The 22,916-nt window shown below is 31.3% G+C and overlaps 1 protein-coding gene across 1 annotated transcript in view; it reads right to left on the bottom strand.

The window, feature by feature from the left end:
* The window catches only part of LOC143242321 (uncharacterized), a 146,015-nt gene that overhangs the window by 84,147 nt on the left and 38,952 nt on the right, over positions 1-22,916 (bottom strand). The window lies entirely within an intron of this gene.

The raw sequence follows: 22,916 nt of genomic DNA, 5'->3' as shown, positions 1-22,916 counted from the left end.
CATATTTGCACTTTTCACACGACTGTTGTATCATCATACTTTTAACACGTGTTGTATTATCTTTATTCTCTTACATATATGTTATATATTCATGAATTCTTCAAAATCCCTTGAACTTCCAAACTTGTTAATCGAATTCGAACTGACATCTTAACAAGAAAATGTTCAGGCCACATGCTGCTCGACCTGTGTCCATTCAACTGAATCTAAAACTTATCTTTCCTTCTCTGCTCAACCTGTGTCCTTTCCACTGGATCTAAAAACTTAGCTTTCCTTTTCTGCTCGACCTGTGTCCTTTCCACTAGATCTAAAACTTATCTTTCCTTTTCTGCTCGACCTGTGTCCTTTCCACTGGATCTAAAACTTATATTTCCTTTTCTGCTCGACCTGTGTCCTTTCCACTGGATCTAAAACTTATATTTCCTTTTCTGCTCGACCTGTGTCCTTTCCACTAGATCTAAAACTTATCTTTCCTTCTCTGCTCGACCTGTGTCCTTTCCACTAGATCTAAAACTTATCTTTCCTTTTCTGCTCGACCTGTGTCCTTTCCACTGGATCTAAAACTTATCTTTCCTTTTCTGCTCGACCTGTGTCCTTTCCACTAGATCTAAAACTTATCTTTCCTTTTCTGCTCGACCTGTGTCCTTTCCACAGGATCTAAAACTTATCTTTCCTTTTCTGCTCGACCTGTGTCCTTTCCACAGGATCTAAAACTTATCTTTCCTTTTCTGCTCGACCTGTGTCCTTTCCACTAGATCTAAAACTTATCTTTCCTTTTCTGCTCGACCTGTGTCCTTTCCACTGGATCTAAAACTTATATTTCCTTTTCTGCTCGACCTGTGTCCTTTCCACTGGATCTAAAACTTATATTTCCTTTTCTGCTCGACCTGTGTCCTTTCCACTAGATCTAAAACTTATCTTTCCTTCTCTGCTCGACCTGTGTCCTTTCCACTAGATCTAAAACTTATCTTTCCTTTTCTGCTCGACCTGTGTCCTTTCCACTGGATCTAAAACTTATCTTTCCTTTTCTGCTCGACCTGTGTCCTTTCCACTAGATCTAAAACTTATCTTTCCTTTTCTGCTCGACCTGTGTCCTTTCCACAGGATCTAAAACTTATCTTTCCTTCTCTGCTCGACCTGTGTCCTGTCAACTGGGTCTAAAACTTATCTTTCCTTCTCTATTCCGTGGCTATTCCTCCAAATTAAACAAAGTTTACAGATAATAAGTCATGTGCGCAATAAGTCCACCTTTTGTGCATTTGTGCATCGTCATTCTGTTAATGACCTATGTCATAAATCATTGTCAATGAATCCCAGTGCTGCAGGTGGTGCAAACAATACTTATTCCAGAAAACGGAATTTTGAACCAACAAACGAATAAGGCCCTCTAATAAACATTACCGCAGCTATAAACATAGGGGAAAGTCGACAGTGACCATTGTGAGGACCTTCTATCCTTGGTGATTTTAGTGGGACAGTTTTATTCTGATAGTGATTGATTACCTCGGACTGTTCCCTGGGTGTCCTAAAACTTCCAATGCCCCTATATTGTTGTCCATTGCTATATTATCTTCTGTCGTGAGGTTCTGAAAACATAACATATTACATCACTTTACAAACCACAGTCTCTACATATTACCAGTTAACATTGTACAAAACAGCGTCTACATCTACCAGTTAACATTGTACAAACTACAGTCTCCACATGTTACCAGTTAACTTTACACAAACTACACTCTCTACATGTTACCAGTTGACATTGTACAAACTACAGTGTCTACATGTTACCAGTTGACATTGTACAATCTACTGTCTACATGTTACCAGTTGACATTGTACAAACTACAGTGTCTATATGTTACCAGTTAATATTGTACAAACTACAGTCTCTACATGTTACCAGTTAACTGTATACAAACTACAGTCTCTACATGTTACCAGTTAACATTGTACAAACTACAGTGTCTACATGTTACCAGTTAACTTTGTACAAACCACAGTCTCTACATGTTACCAGTTAACATTGTACAAACTACAGTCTCTACATGCTACCAGTTAACTTTACACAAACTACAGTCTCTACATGTTACCAGTTAACTGTATACAAACTACAGTCTCTACATGTTACCAGTTAACATTGTACAAACTACAGTCTCTACATGTTACCAGTTAACTTTACACAAACTACAGTCTCTACATGTTACCAGTTAACTTTACACAAACTACACTCTCTACATGTTACCAGTTGACATTGTACAAACTACAGTGTCTACATGTTACCAGTTAACTGTATACAAACTACAGTCTCTACATGTTACCAGTTAACATTGTACAAACTACAGTGTCTACATCTACCAGTTAACATTGTACAAACTACAGTCTCTACATGTTACCAGTTAACTTTACACAAACTACACTCTCTACATGTTACCAGTTGACATTGTACAAACTACAGTGTCTACATGTTACCAGTTAACTGTATACAAGCTACAGTCTCTACATGTTACCAGTTAACATTGTACAAACTACAGTGTCTACATCTACCAGTTAACATTGTACAAACTACAGTGTCTACATGTTACCAGTTAACTTTACACAAACTACACTCTCTACATGTTACCAGTTGACATTGTACAAACTACAGTGTCTACGTGTTACCAGTTAACTGTATACAAACTACAGTCTCTACATGTTACCAGTTAACATTGTACAAACTACAGTGTCTACATCTACCAGTTAACATTGTACAAACTACAGTCTCTACATGTTACCAGTTAACTTTACACAAACTACACTCTCTACATGTTACCAGTTTACATTGTACAAACTACAGTCTCTACATGTTACCAGTTAACATTGTACAAACTACAGTCTCTACATGTTACCAGTTAACATTGTACAAACTACAGTGTCTACATCTACCAGTTAACATTGTACAAACTACAGTGTCTACATCTACCAGTTGACATTGTACAAACTACAGTCTCTACATGTTACCAGTTAACATTGTACAAACTACAGTGTCTACATGTTACCAATTAACTTTGTACAAACTACAGTCTCTACATGTTACCAGTTAACATTGTACAAACTACAGTCTCTACATGTTACCAGTTAACTTTGTACAAACTACAGTCTCTACATGTTACCAGTTAACATTGTACAAACTACAGTCTCTACATGTTACCAGTTAACATTGTACAAACTACAGTGTCTACATGTTACCAGTTAACATTGTACAAACTACAGTGTCTACATGATACCAGTTAACTTTACACAAACTACAGTCTCTACATATAACCAGTTAACATTGTACAAACTACAGTGTCTACATGTTACAAGTTAACTTTACACAAACTACAGTCTCTACATGTTACCAGTTAACATTGTACAAACTACAGTGTCTACATGTTACCAGTTAACATTGTACAAACTACAGTCTCTACATGTTACCAGTTAACATTGTACAAACTACAGTCTCTACATGTTACCAGTTAACATTGTACAAACTACAGTCTCTACATGTTACCAGTTAACATTGTACAAACTACAGTCTCTACATGTTACCAGTTAACATTGTACAAACTACAGTCTCCACATGTTACCAGTTAACATTGTACAAACTACAGTGTCTACATGTTACCAGTTAACATTGTACAAACTACAGTCTCTACATGTTACCAGTTAACATTGTACAAACTACAGTGTCTACATGTTACCAGTTAACATTGTACAAACTACAGTGTCTACATGATACCAGTTAACTTTACACAAACTACAGTCTCTACATATAACCAGTTAACATTGTACAAACTACAGTGTCTACATGTTACAAGTTAACTTTACACAAACTACAGTCTCTACATGTTACCAGTTAACATTGTACAAACTACAGTGTCTACATGTTACAAGTTAACTTTACACAAACTACAGTCTCTACATATAACCAGTTAACATTGTACAAACTACAGTCTCTACATGTTACCAGTTAACATTGTACAAACTACAGTGTCTACATGTTACAAGTTAACTTTACACAAACTACAGTCTCTACATATAACCAGTTAACATTGTACAAACTACAGTGTCTACATGTTACAAGTTAACTTTACACAAACTACAGTCTCTAGATGTTACCAGTTAACATTGTACAAACTACAGTGTCTACATGTTACCAGTTAACATTGTACAAACTACAGTCTCTACATGTTACCAGTTAACATTGTACAAACTACAGTGTCTACATGTTACCAGTTAACATTGTACAAACTAAGTCTCTACATGTTACCAGTTAACATTGTACAAACTACAGTCTCTACATGTTACCAGTTACCTTTACACAAACTACACTCTCTACATGTTACCAGTTAACATTGTACAAACTACAGTGTCTACATGTTACAAGTTAACTTTACACAAACTACAGTCTCTACATATAACCAGTTAACATTGTACAAACTACAGTCTCTACATGTTACCAGTTAACATTGTACAAACTACAGTGTCTACATGATACCAGTTAACTTTACACAAACTACAGTCTCTACATATAACCAGTTAACATTGTACAAACTACAGTGTCTACATGTTACAAGTTAACTTTACACAAACTACAGTCTCTACATGTTACCAGTTAACATTGTACAAACTACAGTGTCTACATGTTACCAGTTAACATTGTACAAACTACAGTCTCTACATGTTACCAGTTAACATTGTACAAACTACAGTCTCTACATGTTACCAGTTAACATTGTACAAACTACAGTCTCTACATGTTACCAGTTGACATTGTACAAACTACAGTGTCTACATGTTACAAGTTAACTTTACACAAACTACAGTGTCTACATGTTACCAGTTAACATTGTACAAACTACAGTGTCTACATGTTACCAGTTAACATTGTACAAACTACAGTGTCTACATGTTACCAGTTAACATTGTACAAACTACAGTCTCTACATGATACCAGTTAACATTGTACAAACTACAGTGTCTACATGTTACCAGTTAACATTGTACAAACTAAGTCTCTACATGTTACCAGTTAACATTGTACAAACTACAGTCTCTACATGTTACCAGTTACCTTTACACAAACTACAGTGTCTACATGTTACCAGTTAACATTGTACAAACTACAGTGTCTACATGTTACCAGTTAACATTGTACAAACTACAGTGTCTACATGTTACCAGTTAACATTGTACAAACTACAGTGTCTACATGTTACCAGTTAACATTGTACAAACTAAGTCTCTACATGTTACCAGTTAACATTGTACAAACTACAGTCTCTACATGTTACCAGTTACCTTTACACAAACTACAGTGTCTACATGTTACCAGTTAACATTGTACAAACTACAGTGTCTACATGTTACCAGTTAACATTGTACAAACTACAGTCTCTACATGTTACCAGTTAACATTGTACAAACTACAGTGTCTACATGTTACCAGTTAACATTGTACAAACTACAGTGTCTACATGTTACCAGTTAACATTGTACAAACTACAGTGTCTACATGTTACCAGTTACCTTTACACAAACTACAGTGTCTACATGTTACCAGTTAACATTGTACAAACTACAGTGTCTACATGTTACCAGTTAACATTGTACAAACTACAGTCTCTACATGTTACCAGTTAACATTGTACATACTACAGTGTCTACATGTTACCAGTTAACATTGTACAAACTAAGTCTCTACATGTTACCAGTTAACATTGTACAAACTACAGTCTCCACATGTTACCAGTTAACTTTACACAAACTACAGTCTCTACATGTTACCAGTTGACATTGTACAAACTACAGTGTCTACATGTTACAAGTTAACTTTACACAAACTACAGTGTCTACATGTTACAAGTTAACTTTACACAAACTACAGTGTCTACATGTTACCAGTTAACATTGTACAAACTACAGTGTCTACATGTTACCAGTTAACATTGTACAAACTACAGTGTCTACATGTTACCAGTTAACATTGTACAAACTACAGTGTCTACATGTTACCAGTTAACATTGTACAAACTACAGTCTCTACATGTTACCAGTTAACATTGTACAAACTACAGTGTCTACATGTTACCAGTTAACATTGTACAAACTAAGTCTCTACATGTTACCAGTTAACATTGTACAAACTACAGTCTCTACATGTTACCAGTTACCTTTACACAAACTACAGTGTCTACATGTTACCAGTTAACATTGTACAAACTACAGTGTCTACATTTTACCAGTTAACATTGTACAAACTAAGTCTCTACATGTTACCAGTTAACATTGTACAAACTACAGTCTCTACATGTTACCAGTTACCTTTACACAAACTACAGTGTCTACATGTTACCAGTTAACATTGTACAAACTACAGTGTCTACATGTTACCAGTTAACATTGTACAAACTACAGTGTCTACATGTTACCAGTTAACACTGTACAAACTACAGTGTCTACATGTTACCAGTTAACATTGTACAAACTACAGTCTCTACATGTTACCAGTTAACTTTACACAAACTACAGTCTCTACATGTTACCAGTTAACTTTACACAAACTACAGTCTCTACATGTTACCAGTTAACTTTACACAAACTACAGTCTCTACATGTTACCAGTTAACTTTACACAAACTACAGTCTCTACATGTTACCAGTTAACTTTACACAAACTACAGTCTCTACATGTTACCAGTTAACATTGTACAAACTACAGTGTCTACATGTTACCAGTTAACATTTTACAAACTACAGTCTCTACATGTTACTAGTTAGCATTGTACAAACTACAGTCTCCACATGTTACCAGTTAACTTTACACAAACTACAGTGTCTACATGTTACCAGTTAACTTTACACAAAGTACAGTGTCTACATGTTACCAGTTTACATTGTACAAACTACAGTCTCTACATGTTACCAGTTTACATTGTACAAACTACAGTCTCTACATGTTACCAGTTTACATTGTACAAACTATAGTCTACGTGTTACCAGTTTACATTGTACTAGCTATAGTCTACGTGTTACCAGTTTACATTGTACTAGCTATAGTCTATGCTTACTGTCCATCAGTGATGAATAATAATATACATAAATATAATTATCATTCACATAATTGTAATAATAATATACAGTTAATGTGATAGTCATGAACCTTATCATATCTGTAAAAAACTAAGAAGAGTAAACACCTTTGTCATTACCTTAACACAGACAAGAAACGAACCCTTAACTACAACTTTCTAACGGTCTATTTAAACATGACCATCTGGGGGTGTTACAAGTGTTTTTATTTCGTTGTTATGACAATATTTTAACAACGCTAGCTATTTATGTATTTAGTATTATTCAAATTGTTTAGTTCGTTCTACCTTGCACAACGTGTTACAGTTGTTACTATATTGTTGTCAACTGTGTTACATATATATTTACGACAATAACAACTTTATCTATTCTTTGAGTATTGTTCAATCAGTGTATATTCCTTTCTACTGTATTGAGTATCACAACTGTTGCTAGGTGGCGCTGTAAATAGACAAGAACAATTTATGAAACGATAGTTTACTGGCTTTTAACCAGATAAATGTGAATATTTATTATTTACCGAAACATTTGTTTAGTCGAGGATGAGACATATCAATGTTATTACTTTACAACATCTTTAGTGATACTAAACTTTTATGTTTCTCTCTGTAGCTTAAGGCCCATAAGTCCCTGTTGATGAAATGCGTCTCGCAAAATAGTCCAATTGGACGAAGTTGCCCTTACGTCACTAAAAACGTCATCGGAAAGAGTGTTCTTCTATCCAATCAACAGCGTTTTAGCATAAGAATATGTTTCGAGTTCGTGTTGCTTCTTATGAGTCTGACTGATTTTTTCTTGTTGTTGTCTCAGATTCACAATTTAGAGAAACACCGTTGTTGAGCCACGAAATAGAGAATTCTCGACAGAAAAACATAAACCCTGATTTATTTGCTGGCTTGCCGATTCCACAAAGCTGAGGTAGTTGGTCAGGCTTAGGACGCGGCACTGTTTTATTGTGCAGTAATCATTGTAGTTGGGTGTTCGTAAGGCCTAACTCCCTTAAGCGACAGTTATCGTTTAAAGTCCCCAAGTGGTGACACGCTCTGCTATATTATTTTAACCTTAACAAAGTAATTTATTTAAGGCTGGCCTCATCAGACGGGTTCTGCTTTTTTTAAAAGATTAGAGAAAATTAATTCGTAGACATTTATAAACAGACAGCGCTTGGTCAAACGCACGTGATCTTCTTACCGCAGCAACTATAGCTTTATGATATTGTTGTGTTTTTTGTGTTTTTTAATTTCGCGCAAAGCTACTCGAGGGCTATTTGTGCGATACTATTGTAAAAATTATATATTTGTGTTTCTTTCAGCAATACCTTTCTATATGATAACATGAGTTCCTGCTTACTAGTACCCCCAACCGTCGGACAGGGAATTAAAATTGAAGACTAAAATAATATCTGACGATGAAATAGTGCTTGACAGTCAATAGAAAAACTGGTCACGACGTTTCACAAGCAAAGGCATGTTCCTTTCATCAAAATGTGTAACAATAACACATAAAATCAACTCTGATGTGGTGGTTAACAAAAGAGCTGGATCAGTGGCATGGTGGTTAAAGACAGCTGGTCAGTGGAATGGTTGTTAAAGACAGAGCTGGATCAGTGGCATGGTGGTTAAAAACAGAGTTGGATCAGTGGAATGGTGGTTAAAAACAGAATTGGATCAGTGAAATGGTGGTTGAAAACAGAATTGGATCAGTGGAATGGTGGTTAAAGACAGCTGGATCAGTGGCATGGTGGTTAAAGATAGAAATGGATCAGTGGCATGGTGGTTAAAGACAGAGATGGATCAATGGAATGGTGGTTAAAGACAGAGCTAGATCAGTGGAATGGTGGTTAAAGACAGAGCTAAATCAGTGGAATGGTGGTTAAAGACAGAGTTGGATCAGTGGAATGGTGATTAAAGACAGAGCTGGATCAGTGGCATGGTGGTTAAAGGCAGAGTTGGATCAGTGGAATGGTGGTTAAAGACAGAGCTAGATCAGTAGAATGGTGGTTAAAGACAGAGTTGGGTCAGTGGAATGGTGGTTAAAGACAGAGTTGGATCAGTGGAATGGTGGTTAAAGATAGAAATGGATCAGTGGCATGATGGTTAAAGACAGAGATGGATCAATGGAATGGTGGTTAAAGACAGAGCTAGATCAGTGGCATGGTGGTTAATGACAGAGCTAAATCAGTGGCATGGTGGTTAAAGACAAAGTTGGATCAGTGGAATGGTGGTTAAAAACAGAGTTGGATCAGTGGAATGGTGATTAAAGACAAAGCTGGATCAGTGGCATGGTGGTTAAAGGCAGAGTTGGATCAGTGGAATGGTGGTTAAAGACAGAGTTGGATCAGTGGAACGGTGGTTAAAGACAGAGATGGATCAGTGGAATGGTGGTTAAAATCAGAGTTGGATCAGTGGAATGGTGGTTAAAGACAGAGTTGGATCAGTGGAATGGTGATTAAAGATAGAAATGGATCAGTGGCATGGTGGTTAAAGACAGAGATGGATCAATGGAATGGTGGTTAAAGACAGAGCTAGATTAGTGGAATGGTGGTTAAAGACAGAGCTGGATCAGTGGCATGGTGGTTAAAGACAGAGTTGGATCAGTGGAATGGTGATTAAAGATAGAAATGGATCAGTGGCATGGTGGTTAAAGACAGAGATGGATCAATGGAATGGTGGTTAAAGACAGAGCTAGATTAGTGGAATGGTGATTAAAGAGAGAGCTAAATCAGTGGCATGGTGGTTAAAGACAGAGTTGGATCAGTGGAATGGTGGTTAAAGACAGAGTTGGATCAGTGGAATGGTTGTTAAAGATAGAAATGGATCAGTGGCATGGTGGTTAAAGAGAGAGATGGATCAATGGAATGGTGGTTAAAGACAGGGCTAGATCAGTGGAATGGTGGTTAAAGACAGAGCTAAATCAGTGGCATGGTGGTTAAAGACAGAGTTGGATCAGTGGAATGGTGGTTAAAGACAGAGTTGGATCAGTGGAATGGTGGTTAAAGACGGCTGGATCAGTGGAATGGTGGTTAAAAACAACTGGATCAGTGGAATGATGGTTAAAAACAGAGTTGGATCAGTGGAATGGTGGTTAAAGACAGAGCTAGATCAGTGGCATGGTGGTTAAAGACAGAGTTGGATCAGTGGAATGGTGGTTAAAGACAGCTGGTCAGTGGAATGGTGGTTAAAGACAGAGCTATATCAGTGGCATGGTGGTTAAAGACAGATTTGGATCAGTGGAATGGTGGTTGAAGACAGAGTTGGATCAGTGGAATGGTGGTTAAAGACAGAGTTGGATCAGTGGAATGGTGGTTAAAGATAGAGCTAGATCAGTGGCATGGTGGTTAAAGACAGAGCTGGATCAGTGGCATGGTGGTTAAAGACAGAGCTAGATCAGTGGAATGGTGGTTAAAGACAGAGTTGGATCAGTGGCATGGTGGTTAAAGACAGAGTTGGATCAGTGGCATGGTGGTTAAAGACAGAGCTGGATCAGTGGCATGATGGTTAAAGACAGAATGGCATATTCTGTACAATTTTGATTTATGAATAACTATCTAAATGTCACAGCTTTTTATAATATTAAGTGAGATACGCTATATAATCTGTTATTTCAAAATAATTAATATCAAATATAACTTATTTTCATATTATAATCATTATTCTCTTAACAAACATGGATTTGTCCCGTTTCAGTTCTCATGATTTTGACGGTCCTAACCGGACGGTGATGTGAACGGTCAGTTTTACTCGAAATTAGTAATTATCAAGAACGTAGTTTTATTTACCACATTCTTTGAAATAAATAAGTTTGTTGTGTAAGGAGTTCGATATTAGAATATTTTATTGTAGGCGTCATATTCGGAAGACAGCAAACGAACTGCTCATGATTCACACTTTACATCCGAATGTGACATCATATCCGTAAACTATGATGTACTCAGCCTAAACGATGTTTGTAACGCCATCTCACGCACAGTAAGTGAATTACCAAATATGTATAATATAAATGTGGACGATTAGACATTGACTATTCATCACAGAAGCATCCAGGTAATCTGTAAATATGACAACTCATTACCCTAAACATGTGTATTCAATACTCCTGGTGAGTAGATAACCAACAGCCCATTTTATAGGTTTGTGTTTAGCAAGAAACAAGCAGACGAACTGTTAATAAACAAAGTTAAAACAGCGTTGTGATTTTCTGATAGCTGACGTTAAACACGTGTAAAACTGAAACGTTGTTTTTTCCTTTGGAAACAAAATTTAAAATATTTGATTTCCTACATTTTTATAAGTTTCAGATTTTACATCAAGAATAAAGTTTTTGTTTAAACCGGTAAGGTATTAACTGCGAATGTTGGATAAACTGAATTAAAATATATTTCATTTTTCCAGGCTATTATTTTAAATTAAATGGTTATGCGTTATAATGTTATTTCTCAACAGATGGCAGGGCAAACAATATCTTTGTACGTTATTCGCATGTTTGTGTTTTACTGTAGCAAAGCCACATCGTTCTATCTGCTCTGAGTCCACCGAGGGGAATCGAGCTTCTGATTTTAGCTTTGTAAATCCATAGACACGATATTTGCAAAGGATAAATATTGTCAGTATTAGTATAGTGTTATTAAGAAAGAACAGTTAACCCACTGCCTTACAGTGTATTACAAGCTACAAAAACAGCAAATAATCTCATTAAAAGGAATTAGATTAAAATATATATAAATATAAAGATGAACACTTCGACAAAAGTTAAATACGATATGTCGTAAAATATCATTTCTCAGTTATAAAAATTCAACCCTAAATTTTAATGGTATTTCACTATAACAACTATTGTAAAGTCTCCAGCTCCATAACTGTTTTTCTTAGGTTGAAATTTCGTTGTGTCGCTGCAATCTCTTGACTAACGCACGCTAGTCTTAAAGCGAAGTATCTAAATCCGGAAGTGATTTAATAGCTGTGTAACTTTAACTGTAATATGTGTTTAATTATAACTCAATTACGATTTCCAATAACATTTCTAATTATTCATTTCATCATAGCGCTTATTAATAAACATATGTTAACTGTGAAAAAATAGTCCATTAACAATGGACGTGGTGTAGATTGTTTAATATTTTTTTAATCCATTAAAATTTGTCATAGATTTTATTATTTTTTTCTTTTAGGTTTTTAACAATACAACATCCTGAATCGTTGTTACTAATAATAAAATTTTAACGTAGAAAGTAAAAACTAGGCTAATTTTGTAAGATTTTATCAGCTCCATCACCCCGTCAGTGACATAGCGGTAAGTCTAACGGTTATAGTTTTAACAATCGGGTTTTCATATTCATGGTGAACACAGTATAAACAACCTATTGTGTACGTTTTAGTTTGGTTACAAACTTTGTTGTATCATATGAAAAGGACAAAAACAATAGTTAAATACTATGTAGCACATTTTAAAAAATATATAATTATTTTTAATTTTCACGATTGCCTTGTTAATTAAAATTTCAAAATAATTAGCAGTTAATAACAAAACTTAATTTACATTTCAGAACGAAAACAATTATATATATATATATATATATTTATTTATTTATTTCACTCAAAATATTGATACTAGATGGCAGTAGTACAAGTATGATCGTGTGGGTGAGGGTGTGTTCTTATAGTAAAGCCACATCGGGCTGTCAGCTGAGTCCACCGAAGGTAATCGAACCCCTAATTTCAGCATTGTAAAACCGTAAACTTACCTCTGTACCAGCGGGGGATGGTATGATAGTACTAGCTCTCGAATGTTTGTGTAGAAGTAGTGACATACCCTGTTAGTAAAGAACTTGATGTATCCAGCATCCCAGATGATATCCAAGATGAATTTCTGGATCTAAGGAACGACTCTTCAGCTCGTGATCTCTTCAAGGTGAAATCCGTGACTCAGTTCTGGTGCGCTATGTATCAGTCACACTCCAAAGTCAGCATGATAGCTTTACGTGTCCTTGTTCCATTTGCTTCTACTTACTTGTGTGAGGCAGGATTTTCCACTCTTGTCAATATAAAAACAAAGAATAGGAACAGATTGGGTGTTGGAGATGACATGAGACTGGCTCTAACAAACGCTCGGCCACGAATTTCAAAGCTTGCTGCTGAATTGCAACATCAGGCATCTCACTAGCTGGGTTGGATAGCTGTTCAAACCTATGTTAATATTATTTTAAGAAATATATGTTCTTTTTGTGAATTCAGGTTGAACCAATGTGATTTAATTTGCTAATAAATAATTACAGAATTTTTAAATATTTATTTAGATGTTTCTTTCCCTCTCCTTCACAGAAAATAAAAGAAAAATTAAACTGCTGATAGTAAGCCCTAAGTAGGGGGTCACATGAGTTTCAAACTTTTAGGTAAGGGGTCGCGAGTGCCAAAAGGTTGGGAACCCCTGCATTATCAGTAACAGAATTGGTCAATAAAGAAATGGAACAAAAACATAAGAATCATTATTAGAAACCAAATAAAACATAGTTAAGGAAAATTATTTTCAAGAAATCTCTCTGTCTCACAATAAGGGATAATCTTATCAAATAAACAATGCAGTATTGTTTTTGTAAAAACTTGTGTATCGAAAACTAAGGAAATAAAAATATAGATTAACATTGGATGGGTCTACACCCCTTTGTTTTAATTACTTGGATAATTTATTATATGAAGAAGGAAAAAGAAGAAAAGTGTTTGAAAATGTGGATGACAAAACACTTATAACACTTATTCTTTGATAGATTGTTTAGTCAGAGTATTCATGATGAAACTTTGTAGAATGGACGACAACTGTCTGTTGTGGAGACACAAATGAAGAGGACTTGAAGACGGAAGACTTTAGAAACGTCGTCCTCTATAACGGTAGTTGCCGTCCATTCCACAAAGTTTCATCAAAATGCTCATTATTGAGGTAAACATACGGATATTAATACGGTTTTCAAACGAGGCCCAAATCTCTGGATCATTATTCTCCTTACGAAAATGATTTGGGTCTCGTTACAACTTTTGTATGAAATTCTTTATGTTAACCAGAATATGTTTTTAATCTATTACAGTAGAAATTTTATATGCAAACTTATTAACCAGAATGTGTTTTTAATCTATTATATTACAATAGAAATCCTGTATGCAAACTTATTAACCAGAATATGTTTTTAATCTATTACAGTAGAAATTTTATATGCAAACTTATAAACCAGAATATGTTTTTAATCTATTACAGTAGAAATTCTATATGCAAACTTATTAACCAGAATATGTTTTTAATCTATTACAGTAGAAATTGTGTATGCAAACTTATTAACCAGAATATGTTTTTAATCTATTACAGTAGAAATTCTATATGCAAACTTATTAACCAGAATATGTTTTTAATCTATTACAGTAGAAATTCTATATGCAAACTTATTAACCAGAATATGTTTTTAATCTATCCTATTACAGTAGAATACCTGTATGCAAACGTATTAACCAGAATATGTTTTTAATCTATTACAGTAGAAATTCTATATGCAAACTTATTAACCAGAATATGTTTTTAATCTATTACAGTAGAAATTCTATATGCAAACTTATTAACCAGAATATGTTTTTAATCTATTCTATTACAGTAAAAATCCTGTATGCAAACTTATTAACCAGAATATGTTTTTAATCTATTACAGTAGAAATTCTATATGCAAACTTATCAACCAGAATATGTTTTTAATCTATTACAGTAGAAATTCTATATGCAAACTTATTAACCAGAATATGTTTTAATCTATTCTATTACAGTAGAAATCCTGTATGCAAACTTATTAACCAGAATATGTTTTTAATATATTACAGTAGAAATTCTATATGCAAACTTATTAACCAGAATATGTTTTTAATATATTACAGTAGAAATCCTGTATGCAAACTTATTAACCAGAATATGTTTTTAATCTATTACAGTAGAAATTTTATATGCAAACTTATTAACCAGAATGTGTTTTTAATCTATTATATTACAATAGAAATCCTGTATGCAAACTTATTAACCAGAATATGTTTTTAATCTATTACAGTAGAAATTTTATATGCAAACTTTTAACCAGAATATATTTTTAATCTATTCTATTACAGTAGAAATCCTGTATGCAAACTTATAAACCAGAATATGTTTTTAATCTATTACAGTAGAAATTTTATATGCAAACTTATAAACCAGAATATGTTTTTAATCTATTACAGTAGAAATTCTATATGCAAACTTATTAACCAGAATATGTTTTTAATCTATTACAGTAGAAATTGTGTATGCAAACTTATTAACCAGAATATGTTTTTAATCTATTACAGTAGAAATTCTATATGCAAACTTATTAACCAGAATATGTTTTTAATCTATTACAGTAGAAATTCTATATGCAAACTTATTAACCAGAATATGTTTTTAATCTATCCTATTACAGTAGAATACCTGTATGCAAACGTATTAACCAGAATATGTTTTTAATCTATTACAGTAGAAATTCTATATGCAAACTTATTAACCAGAATATGTTTTTAATCTATTACAGTAGAAATTCTATATGCAAACTTATTAACCAGAATATGTTTTTAATCTATTCTATTACAGTAAAAATCCTGTATGCAAACTTATTAACCAGAATATGTTTTTAATCTATTACAGTAGAAATTTTATATGCAAACTTATAAACCAGAATATGTTTTTAATCTATTACAGTAGAAATTCTATATGCAAACTTATTAACCAGAATATGTTTTTAATCTATTACAGTAGAAATTGTGTATGCAAACTTATTAACCAGAATATGTTTTTAATCTATTACAGTAGAAATTCTATATGCAAACTTATTAACCAGAATATGTTTTTAATCTATTACAGTAGAAATTCTATATGCAAACTTATTAACCAGAATATGTTTTAATCTATCCTATTACAGTAGAATACCTGTATGCAAACGTATTAACCAGAATATGTTTTTAATCTATTACAGTAGAAATTCTATATGCAAACTTATTAACCAGAATATGTTTTTAATCTATTCTATTACAGTAAAAATCCTGTATGCAAACTTATTAACCAGAATATCTTTTTAATCTATTACAGTAGAAATTCTATATGCAAACTTATTAACCAGAATATGTTTTTAATCTATTACAGTAGAAATTCTATATGCAAACTTATTAACCAGAATATGTTTTTAATTTATTCTATTACAGTAGAAATCCTGTATGCAAACTTATTAACCAGAATATGTTTTTAATCTATTACAGTAGAAATTCTATATGCAAACTTATTAACCAGAATATGTTTTTAATCTATTACAGTAGAAATTCTATATGCAAACTTATTAACCAGAATATGTTTTTAATCTATCCTATTACAGTAGAATACCTGTATGCAAACGTATTAACCAGAATATGTTTTTAATCTATTACAGTAGAAATTCTATATGCAAACTTATTAACCAGAATATGTTTTTAATCTATTCTATTACAGTAAAAATCCTGTATGCAAACTTATTAACCAGAATATCTTTTTAATCTATTACAGTAGAAATTCTATATGCAAACTTATTAACCAGAATATGTTTTTAATCTATTACAGTAGAAATTCTATATGCAAACTTATTAACCAGAATATGTTTTTAATTTATTCTATTACAGTAGAAATCCTGTATGCAAACTTATTAACCAGAATATGTTTTTAATCTATTACAGTAGAAATTCTATATGCAAACTTATTAACCAGAATATGTTTTAATCTATTACAGTAGAAATTCTATATGCAAACTTATTAACCAGAATATGTTTTTAATCTATTCTATTACAGTAGAAATTCTATATGCAAACTTATTAACCAGAATATGTTTTTAATCTATTCTATTACAGTAGAAATCCTGTATGCAAACTTATTAACAGAATATGTTTTTAATCTATTCTATTACAGTAGAAATTCTATATGCAAACTTATTAACCAGAATATGTTTTTAATCTATTACAGTAGAAATTCTATATGCAAACTTATTAACCAAAATATGTTTTTAATCTATTCTATTACAGTAGACATCCTGTATCCAAACTTATTAACCAGAATATGTTTTTAATCTATTACAGTAGAAATTCTATATGCAAACTTATTAACCAGAATATGTTTTTAATCTATTCTATTACAGTAGAAATCCTGTATGCAAACTTATTAACCAGAATATGTTTTTAATCTATTACAGTAGAAATTCTATATGCAAACTTATTAACCAGAATATGTTTTTAATCTATTACAGTAGAAATTCTATATGCAAACTTATTAACCAGAATATGTTTTTAATCTATTCTATTACAGTAGAAATTCTATATGCAAACTTATTAACAGAATATGTTTTTAATCTATCACAGTAGAAATTCTATATGCAAACTTATTAACCAGAATATGTTTTTAATCTATTACAGTAGAAATTCTATATGCAAACTTATTAACCAGAATATGTTTTTAATATATTACAGTAGAAATCCTGTATGCAAACTTATTAACCAGAATATGTTTTTAATCTATTACAGTAGAAATTCTATATGCAAACTTATTAACCAGAATATGTTTTTAATCTATTCTATTACAGTAGAAATTCTATATGCAAACTTATTAACTAGAATATGTTTTTAATCTATTCTATTACAGTAGACATCCTGTATGCAAACGTATTAACCAGAATATGTTTTAATCTATTACAGTAGAAATTCTATATGCAAACTTATTAACCAGAATATGTTTTTAATCTATTACAGTAGAAATTCTATATGCAAACTTATTAACCAGAATATGTTTTTAATCTATTACAGTAGAAATTCTATATGCAAACTTATTAACCAGAATATGTTTTTAATCTATTACAGTAGAAATTCTATATGCAAACTTATTAACCAGAATATGTTTTTAATCTATTCTATTACAGTAGAAATTCTATATGCAAACTTATTAACCAGAATATGTTTTTAATCTATTCTATTACAGTAGACATCCTGTATGCAAACGTATTAACCAGAATATGTTTTTAATCTATTACAGTAGATATTCTATATGCAAACTTATTAACCAGAATATGTTTTTAATATATTACAGTAGAAATTCTATATGCAAACTTATTAACCAGAATATGTTTTTAATATATTACAGTAGAAATCCTGTATGCAAACTTATTAACCAGAATATGTTTTTAATCTATTACAGTAGAAATTTTATATGCAAACTTATTAACCAGAATGTGTTTTTAATCTATTATATTACAATAGAAATCCTGTATGCAAACTTATTAACCAGAATATGTTTTTAATCTATTACAGTAGAAATTTTATATGCAAACTTTTAACCAGAATATATTTTTAATCTATTCTATTACAGTAGAAATCCTGTATGCAAACTTATAAACCAGAATATGTTTTTAATCTATTACAGTAGAAATTTTATATGCAAACTTATAAACCAGAATATGTTTTTAATCTATTACAGTAGAAATTCTATATGCAAACTTATTAACCAGAATATGTTTTTAATCTATTACAGTAGAAATTGTGTATGCAAACTTATTAACCAGAATATGTTTTTAATCTATTACAGTAGAAATTCTATATGCAAACTTATTAACCAGAATATGTTTTAATCTATTACAGTAGAAATTCTATATGCAAACTTATTAACCAGAATATGTTTTAATCTATCCTATTACAGTAGAATACCTGTATGCAAACGTATTAACCAGAATATGTTTTTAATCTATTACAGTAGAAATTCTATATGCAAACTTATTAACCAGAATATGTTTTTAATCTATTACAGTAGAAATTCTATATGCAAACTTATTAACCAGAATATGTTTTAATCTATTCTATTACAGTAAAAATCCTGTATGCAAACTTATTAACCAGAATATGTTTTTAATCTATTACAGTAGAAATTTTATATGCAAACTTATAAACCAGAATATGTTTTTAATCTATTACAGTAGAAATTCTATATGCAAACTTATTAACCAGAATATGTTTTTAATCTATTACAGTAGAAATTCTGTATGCAAACTTATTAACCAGAATATGTTTTAATCTATTACAGTAGAAATTCTATATGCAAACTTATTAACCAGAATATGTTTTTAATCTATCCTATTACAGTAGAATACCTGTATGCAAACGTATTAACCAGAATATGTTTTTAATCTATTACAGTAGAAATTCTATATGCAAACTTATTAACCAGAATATGTTTTTAATCTATTCTATTACAGTAAAATCCTGTATGCAAACTTATTAACCAGAATATGTTTTAATCTATTACAGTAGAAATTCTATATGCAAACTTATTAACCAGAATATGTTTTAATCTATTACAGTAGAAATTCTATATGCAAACTTATTAACCAGAATATGTTTTTAATTTATTCTATTACAGTAGAAATCCTGTATGCAAACTTATTAACCAGAATATGTTTTTAATCTATTACAGTAGAAATTCTATATGCAAACTTATTAACCAGAATATGTTTTTAATCTATTACAGTAGAAATTCTATATGCAAACTTATTAACCAGAATATGTTTTTAATCTATTCTATTACAGTAGAAATTCTATATGCAAACTTATTAACCAGAATATGTTTTTAATCTATTCTATTACAGTAGAAATCCTGTATGCAAACTTATTAACAGAATATGTTTTTAATCTATTCTATTACAGTAGAAATTCTATATGCAAACTTATTAACCAGAATATGTTTTTAATCTATTACAGTAGAAATTCTATATGCAAACTTATTAACCAGAATATGTTTTTAATCTATTCTATTACAGTAGAAATCCTGTATGCAAACTTATTAACCAGAATATGTTTTTAATCTATTACAGTAGAAATTCTATATGCAAACTTATTAACCAGAATATGTTTTTAATCTATTCTATTACAGTAGAAATCCTGTATGCAAACTTATTAACCAGAATATGTTTTTAATCTATTACAGTAGAAATTCTATATGCAAACTTATTAACCAGAATATGTTTTTAATCTATTACAGTAGAAATTCTATATGCAAACTTATTAACCAGAATATGTTTTTAATCTATTCTATTACAGTAGAAATTCTATATGCAAACTTATTAACCAGAATATGTTTTTAATCTATTCTATTACAGTAGAAATCCTGTATGCAAACTTATTAACAGAATATGTTTTTAATCTATCACAGTAGAAATTCTATATGCAAACTTATTAACCAGAATATGTTTTTAATCTATTACAGTAGAAATTCTATATGCAAACTTATTAACCAGAATATGTTTTTAATATATTACAGTAGAAATCCTGTATGCAAACTTATTAACCAGAATATGTTTTTAATCTATTACAGTAGAAATTCTATATGCAAACTTATTAACCAGAATATGTTTTTAATCTATTCTATTACAGTAGAAATTCTATATGCAAACTTATTAACTAGAATATGTTTTTAATCTATTCTATTACAGTAGACATCCTGTATGCAAACGTATTAACCAGAATATGTTTTAATCTATTACAGTAGAAATTCTATATGCAAACTTATTAACCAGAATATGTTTTTAATCTATTACAGTAGAAATTCTATATGCAAACTTATTAACCAGAATATGTTTTTAATCTATTACAGTAGAAATTCTATATGCAAACTTATTAACCAGAATATGTTTTTAATCTATTACAGTAGAAATTCTATATGCAAACTTATTAACCAGAATATGTTTTTAATATATTACAGTAGAAATTCTATATGCAAACTTATTAACCAGAATATGTTTTTAATATATTACAGTAGAAATTCTATATGCAAACTTATTAACCAGAATATGTTTTTAATCTATTCTATTACAGTAGAAATTCTATATGCAAACTTATTAACCAGAATATGTTTTTAATCTATTACAGTAGAAATTCTATATGCAAACTTATTAACCAAAATATGTTTTTAATCTATTCTATTACAGTAGACATTCTGTATCCAAACTTATTAACCAGAATATGTTTTTAATCTATTACAGTAGAAATTCTATATGCAAACTTATTAACCAGAATATGTTTTTAATCTATTCTGTTACAGTAGAAATTCTATATGCAAACTTATTAACCAGAATATGTTTTTAATCTATTCTATTACAGTAGAAATCCTGTATGCAAGCTTATTAACAGAATATGTTTTTAATCTATCACAGTAGAAATTCTATATGCAAACTTATTAACCAGAATATGTTTTTAATCTATTCTATTACAGTAGAAATCCTGTATGCAAACTTATTAACCAGAATATGTTTTTAATCTATTCTATTACAGTAGAAATCCTGTATTGCAAACTTATTAACCAGAATATGTTTTTAATCTATTCTATTACAGTAGAAATCCTGTATGCAAACTTATTAACCAGAATGTGTTTTTAATCTATTACAGTAGTGACGTCACTATATGTTTTTAAAATCGTTCTGACTAACAAATAAACCTTTTTCATTCTGCGTAAAAATTAAGTACCGCCCCTAAACTTATCGCTGGAAAACTTAAAATCTTAACTTGCCAACCTTCACCAATCAGATTCAGAAGTCTCTATGACACGTGATATAGAGTATGATGGTTAGCCAATGGGCGGTGTCTACTTAAGATTATGCAGTTACTGTAATCTTTCTGAGACTATTTCGACAATACTGTACTAGATAAAATTAACATTCTTTAAAAAAGGTTTAACTGGGTAAATAAGTTGTTACTTTTATTGTGCTCATGGTTTGATATTCTAAATAATTTGCAAAAAGTGTGACGTTTTGTTAATAGATGGCAAGACGATCGTAGAAATAAAACCCGATACCTTAGGATTTTTTAAAATTATTATTGACGTAATCCTGGAGGTATTGAGATGGTTATTTTAATATTTTATATTATTACATATACACACTTCTGGGTTTATTAATGTAATTGTTTTAATTTTGTGGTCATTGTATAAAAAATCCTGGATTTATTGAGCTTATTTTGTGTGTGTATTTATGCTACATGTTCACGTTCGATCACATAACACTAGAGTTCATACGAAGACTTTCGCGCAAAGCTACACGGTTTTTTCATTATTGACTCATTTCTAACTGTTATTAAAGACAAGAGCTAAACTTAGAAAACGTTCTGTACATCTTGTCGTTTGGTATTCACGCAGATTGAATACAGCTTTATAAATTGGATTGTTGAATGCATTTATACACCAGTGTATAAAATATACATATTGGTGTATATAATCCGTTTATTAACACCGGTAATAAACGGTCTGATAACCCTAAATTTGTTATATTTAATTCAATGCATCGTTTTACATCTCTTTTAGGACCATTTCACTAAAACACAAACCATAACTAACAATACGGGACTTCAAGTGGTTTGAATAATTTAATTTATTACCTATTTATGACTTCATTCATTTGATGGTGTTTATCGTCTGGTACAGTTTGTATTTTCGTGGAACGTTGTTAAAGAAGCTGCAAAGCTAAACGTTAAGCGTCTAATTAAATATAAATAGCCAATTTAAGCTCATAAGATAGTTTATTTCTAATTTCGAAATGTGGTAACATTTGTAAAACGTATAAACTGTGTTTCTCTAAAATTATTTAAAATATAATTCACAATTTCTGGAACACGAACAGCACCTACATGTGTCTAAAACAGGTTGAAAAAGATTAGTAAAACAAAAACACTTTTTTTTTACTTAGTGTCTACAGAAAAGTAAAACCTAAAACAATTACGCGACCT

This window comes from Tachypleus tridentatus, unplaced genomic scaffold (genome assembly GCF_004210375.1).
Source record: "Tachypleus tridentatus isolate NWPU-2018 unplaced genomic scaffold, ASM421037v1 Hic_cluster_2, whole genome shotgun sequence".
Classification (NCBI taxonomy): Eukaryota; Metazoa; Arthropoda; class Merostomata; order Xiphosura; family Limulidae; genus Tachypleus; species Tachypleus tridentatus.
This window is presented reverse-complemented; position numbering and strand designations above follow the sequence as displayed.